A 6,000-nucleotide genomic window follows, 5' to 3' on the forward strand; every position below is an offset into this window, starting at 1 on the left:
CACAACCACCAACAAAAAATAACTGCATTTAGTCCATTCTAGTTATCAACTACAAATAACAAAAGGGGAAAAATAAAAAAAAAGGTTCCCATTGATCGACTCTAAGTCAAAAACTTCAAACAATGTATCTTTCAATTCTTAGTGCATTAACATAATGTAACTTCACATACTCCGAGACGATATTAAGACCCTCAGATTCTTCCCCATAATCCTGCACATCAGTAGGAAGATGGGAAACCATAAGAGAAAGAAATCAGATTTATGCTAAACTAGAAAATGGGTTAACATGAACTTCATTGTACTTTTTACTCACCTTCACAACGACACAGGAGCAACCAACCACCTCTCTGACCTTGCTCACTGAGTCAATCTTACGCAACGGCATAAGAAAAAGAATAACACAAAGGAAACAATCTGTTAGTGAAATGCCATTGTAGGTTTTAAGAGTAATGAACTATTATGACAATGGATGATGGCATGAATGCACAAAATATTTGTTGACAGTACATGCAGTCTACAAAAAGATGATGTTACAGTGCCCTTCAATGCATTTTAAAAACTAGTTAGAGCCACAATCAAGATCACTCAACTACTTTGAAGATGGGGGAGAAGAAGGACAAACAGAAAAGGGCATAAAAATCCTCTCTTTAAGGGATTTAACATAGACTTTATTCTATCACAAGCACTTCAAGAAATGCAATACTTCATTATAGAACGGTTTTAAGAGAAATTATATCTTTGTGAACTCATTGATGTGTGCTTCCACTCGCCTGTAATCTTCTCAACCATTCCTTCAGGATTGGCCAATTTATTGACAGACTAATTATGTTTTTCAGAGGGGATTCTTAACAGCAAGTTGCCCATATTTTCATTGTTGGGCACTACTACTTAACAAAGTAACAAATCAGTAAGGTTGCTTTGATTGCAACATTCACAAAAATTGCTATTGGTAATGGTTCTGTGGTTAATTTTCAAGACAAAATAAATAGAACCAAAAGGATCTCATCCGTTTACATCTATACCTTGTGTATTCCTCCCCCTGTAGATTGGTTTATTTGTTAAAACTTGATTCTACATCAGCTAGCATTTAGAGTTGGTATAGGAGATGATTTTCTTGGTGTGTCCAGGTCTGAATGGTGAGGTTTGGGATGAGATGAAAACACAGTATTTGTGCATGGTCTCCATTTGGGACCTCTAGGCTTGCTTTTCCAAAGATTCTAGCATGTTACTCACCTGATAAACATGGGAGTTGAAGCAGGCTTGCTACACTCCTGCTACACTCCCTCGTGATTATGATCTGATTTTCTAAGAGAGATATGCATAATTGAACAGATACTATCAAGTAGAACCATTGACTCTAATTAATGAGACTTGGATATCTGAAGAAGAAAAATGAGGAAATAAATAAGTTCTAGTTTAGGAGCTACTAACCATACTTACCAGATTGGACCTTAGATTTGTGGTTGAAAAATTGAACTTATTTTCCATCTTCATAAAGAAGTTGGATTTGAGGTTGGGTATATTGAGTGTATGTTCAGAAGTTCTTGTTTCAGGTTGTGTTTGATTGAAGTTACACGAAGTACAAAGACCGAGATAAATGAAGAAATCAGTACATTTAAGTTTTGTGGCAAGAGTAAATCAATAAGAGAAGCAACTTGGGCATAATAAATTATTAGGAATGACTGCAATTATGCTGCTTGTATGGAGCATGTAAAATTAAGAAGAGAACAAACATGTTTGGAAAAAGTTTCTATGAAGTAAAATTACGACTCTAATTTTATGGTAATTCAATTGGGGGAAGAAATGAAAGAGAAACTAAGAACTACTATTAAAAAAAATATCCAAATATATTTGGAGTCTAGATAACCAAATAAAAACAAATGAGCAGCAGCTTGTGGCCACCATAAGCAGCCCATGGCCATGGTACAACAGCTAAGGCCAAGTTTGCTGCAGATACAGGGTGCAAAAAGAAAAAAAATTAATTTGAAATGCATGCCAGGCCGCTACACGAGCAGCAGCTTGTGGATGCCATAAACAATCCATGGCCAGGGTACAGCAGCCAAGGCCGAGGTTGCTGCAGCTACAGGGTTCAAAAAGTAAAAAATGGTTTGAAATGCATGCCAGGCTGCTGCCTTTTGCGGACAGCCATGGTGTCCATGTGTGCAAGGCCTAATGGTCAAGAGGCCTAAGGGAGTGAGGATGTAGGCCGCATGAGCCTAGGTGGCCTGGGGTGCAAGGTATCATGGCAGCAAGGGCCAGAAGGGGCTGTGGTTATGGGGACTGGTGCTTGAAAACACCCAATGCCGAGGATGTGTGATATAGTTGCAGCAAAGGTTGCCTGGGTTTGGCATGTAATGCACCTGCTGGTATGTATGCAAAGTGCTGCCAATAGTGAATCAGAGAAACCAAGAACTATCATAAAAAAAATCCAAATATATTTGAACCTCGGATAATCAAATAAAAACAAACGATAATAACAAACAGACAAAAAGGGGGGAAATAAAAATAAAACTCATAGCAAATGAGATATCACAAAGAAACAAACATAGCAGGAACCAGGGATGAAAAAGGAAGAGACAAATTTGAACCAAACCAAAAAACTTTGATTGTAGCATGGCCAAAGAAAAGCCAAAAAAAAAAGGAGCACAAATACAAATGAACATATGCAATTTCTTAAAAAAGCAACTGTAACAGGGTTTGACAAGAGATATTGAACCCCATAAGCAAATCCAATACTGTAAAATAGCCAAAAAATTTATGACACCTACCAACCATAATGAACAGCTGAAAACAGAACCAACAACAAACAAGACCAAACAAAGATTAGTTAATAGGAAAAGAAAGAGGCCTACCTCAAAATTTTTTTATTATAATTTTATTTACCGATTTAGTCTTATTAAACAAAATTTGGATAACAGAAGAGAACTACTACTAAAAGGAAGGGGAGAAGAAGGAAATAACTTTCGTTTTAAGCAGATTTTTCTTTTAAAAAAAATGGAGTTAAGATTATATACCCATTTCAGTGGTACTACCTCCCAATCTTTGTGTTCGCATTGATCCTTACTTTCTATTTTCTACAAGGTTTCTAAATTTGTTATTGAAAAATCTCTATTTTCTAGGCAGTGCTACAACTTCAAATCCAACCATTGGATTGGAACCATATTTTGACGGTTTATTCCCCTATTCCATATTGTCCTCCAACCTAGATTACAGTCCCATCAGATTCCTCAGTTTCAAGTTATTTCAGATCTCCCTATTCTGGTTCCTAAGGATTTGTCCTGAAATCTTTACTTATGATTTCTTTTTAGTCTCAACCTAACATAGAATTGATGGATGTAAGAAAGAGGGCCTGAAAGTTTACCTGTATAGATAGACTGTCAAAATCTAGGCTAGCTTATGCAATGGCCTCAATTATCAGCTGTTCAAATTAATAGGTGATCAAGATTAATATATATAGCACTTAAGATAAACAAACCAACAAAATTTAATAATTTTTAACTTACATAAGTTAACTGAACACTGTGAACTACCTTTACCCAAGAGCCCTTGGGTGATAATTTCTATTTGGCGCTTCATTGCATTCATTTCTGTCAACCTTTCTTTCAAAGTGTCCATTTTTGCCAACTTTTCTTTCAAAGTACCCATTTCTGTCAATTCTTTTCTCACAGTTCTAAGCTCTTCCCTCAATTCTCATACTTCTGTTTGCACTTCTTCTTGCTGCCGTCTTGCCTCAATATTTTTTGGTGTGGTGCCAAAAGTAGTCGGCTTTACACCTAAGCCTTGACCAAGCACTCGGCCATTTGAATCTAGGCCAACCACTTCCATGTCTTGGACAGGTCTTATTTCTCTCATTTCTGGGGGTTGTTCCTCCAATTTCTCATCAATCTTGTTCTACAAACCAATATAAAATAGGTTAACATCAGAATAGAAAATAACATACATTTCATACTTGGTACTCATTCCTCTCCCTCTTTCTCTATTTCTCCTTCTCTTTTTATTAAATAATCATAAAAATTTCATTGATCTCGAAGGCATACAAATATGAGACAAGAAAGAACTCTGAAAGGAAGAACCAACAGAGAGAGGGAGGAGGAGGAAAAAAACATGCACAAAAAAAGAACAGATATGACTCACTCAGAAAAGGGAAGGCCAAGGAATCACCCTTTGGTTCCCACAGCCCCATAAGAATCATCATCCTTTATTATTTTATGGACCAATTCATGGAGGAAAACCTTTATATGCAACTAATCAAAAAGAAAGAGGCCCAACTAATTAACTAAAAAAATTATATGCTGGACATGGGTAATGCAGTTACAATGCAACATAAGGGCCTGTTTTTCTTATTATACTTTGTATCTCTATGAATAGAATTGGCCAGGTGGAGCCTACTCCACCGATTGTTAGTCTTTCTAGCAATTCTTCTTCTTCATTATCTTCTCTATCTTTCTCTCTATATTGCTGGTTTTATACTTCAACATTGTCACATGGTAACAGAGCAATATTACTGTTGATATCTCTCATCCTCAAGCTTTTTTGATAGTCTCTACAGAGTTTACTATCGGTTCTGGTTGCAGCAACCATATGATGCCTATCTGCTGAAGATTGCCCTAGTTTTTTGGAGGATATGGAATTAAACTAGGGTACCTTGCATATACATAATGCTGATTATGAAGATAGTTTGATTTCAGCCATCAAATCAGGGTTTATAAAGCTAGCGACTGCTAAATTTGTAATTATTTGAGTTCTGCAATTACTTTCTATTCAACCATCCAATGGGAGTAAGCTTCTGAGAGTTGATCATACATCCTTATTGTGGACACTAGTGTTGTTGTAATTGTTATGGGCAATGTGGTTGTAAATATACAGGCAGCCAGTTGAGTAGCAGATGCAGAGACTAGTAGCAGCAACAGCTTCAGATATTTTTTGAGCTATGATATAATTAGAATTTGGATGAGATCAAAACAAAAGAAATGAAGATATATGAGCTGGCTTTCTAGGAAAATTTTAATCAGGTCAAATGGAACATGGGTGAGAAAGTTATGGTCATTTCCATAGAGACACGCAAATCTGCCCAGAATTCATGTTTTACAGATGTATCTTAAAGGGCGTTTCGAAAGCTAGCCAGCATTGTGCTTTCAGACTGACTCATATGCATTTGCAAGATCTAGAAAAATCTCAAGCATCACAAATTGAGAAGAGAAAAAGGAAAAAAATAGGGTCCCAAAATCTGATAATGAATTGTTTTTAAAAAATACAGCAATAGTGAATGAAAGGGGTTGAGATTACTATCGAACAACAGCCTTGGAATACTTACTATGATTTCTCTCGCAGCCTGATCTATAATGCTGCCATCTCTCCTTGTATGGGTTCTCTTAAATAATTGTACTCTGGAAGGTCCCTCGCCATCTGGGTTTTCAGCCCGCATGTCTTCAGCCACCTGTGCAAAGCTCCTCCTGCCGGCTGTATGAGACATAGTTTGTTTCGATCTACTCTCTTTATTTTTTGTAGATTTATCCTATCATACATAAAACCCATCAGCAAAATATGTATCATAATTATTTCAATCAAATGAAATTATGTTAATACATTGATTAAAAAAAATCATATTACCTACTAATTTGAAGATGTCCACCTCCCAATGAGGTACTCCAACTGAGTTTCTGGAATTTCTATAGGATTAATAGGGCGAGGGGCATTCAATAGATTAGGATATTTTTCCTCTGTCACTTTTTTCAGTTCTCCCTTGTAATCCCCCCATGAGTGGCCAATTCTCATTAACAAAACACGTTGGGCTGAGTCCGGCACATTATACTTTTCCTATTAAACATATTGAATTAGTAGATAGAAGTCTAAACTCATCAACAATAACAACATATATACCTATGCATTCTTAGTTCATTTATACATGCATATAAGATGTGATATCACCATACCTTAATCCTATTCTATGTATCTTCTTTGTAATGCTTCGGAATCACTCTCCAATCATGATAATATAAC

The sequence above is a fragment of the Telopea speciosissima genome, chromosome 2 (assembly GCF_018873765.1).
Source record: "Telopea speciosissima isolate NSW1024214 ecotype Mountain lineage chromosome 2, Tspe_v1, whole genome shotgun sequence".
NCBI lineage: Eukaryota > Viridiplantae > Streptophyta > Magnoliopsida > Proteales > Proteaceae > Telopea > Telopea speciosissima.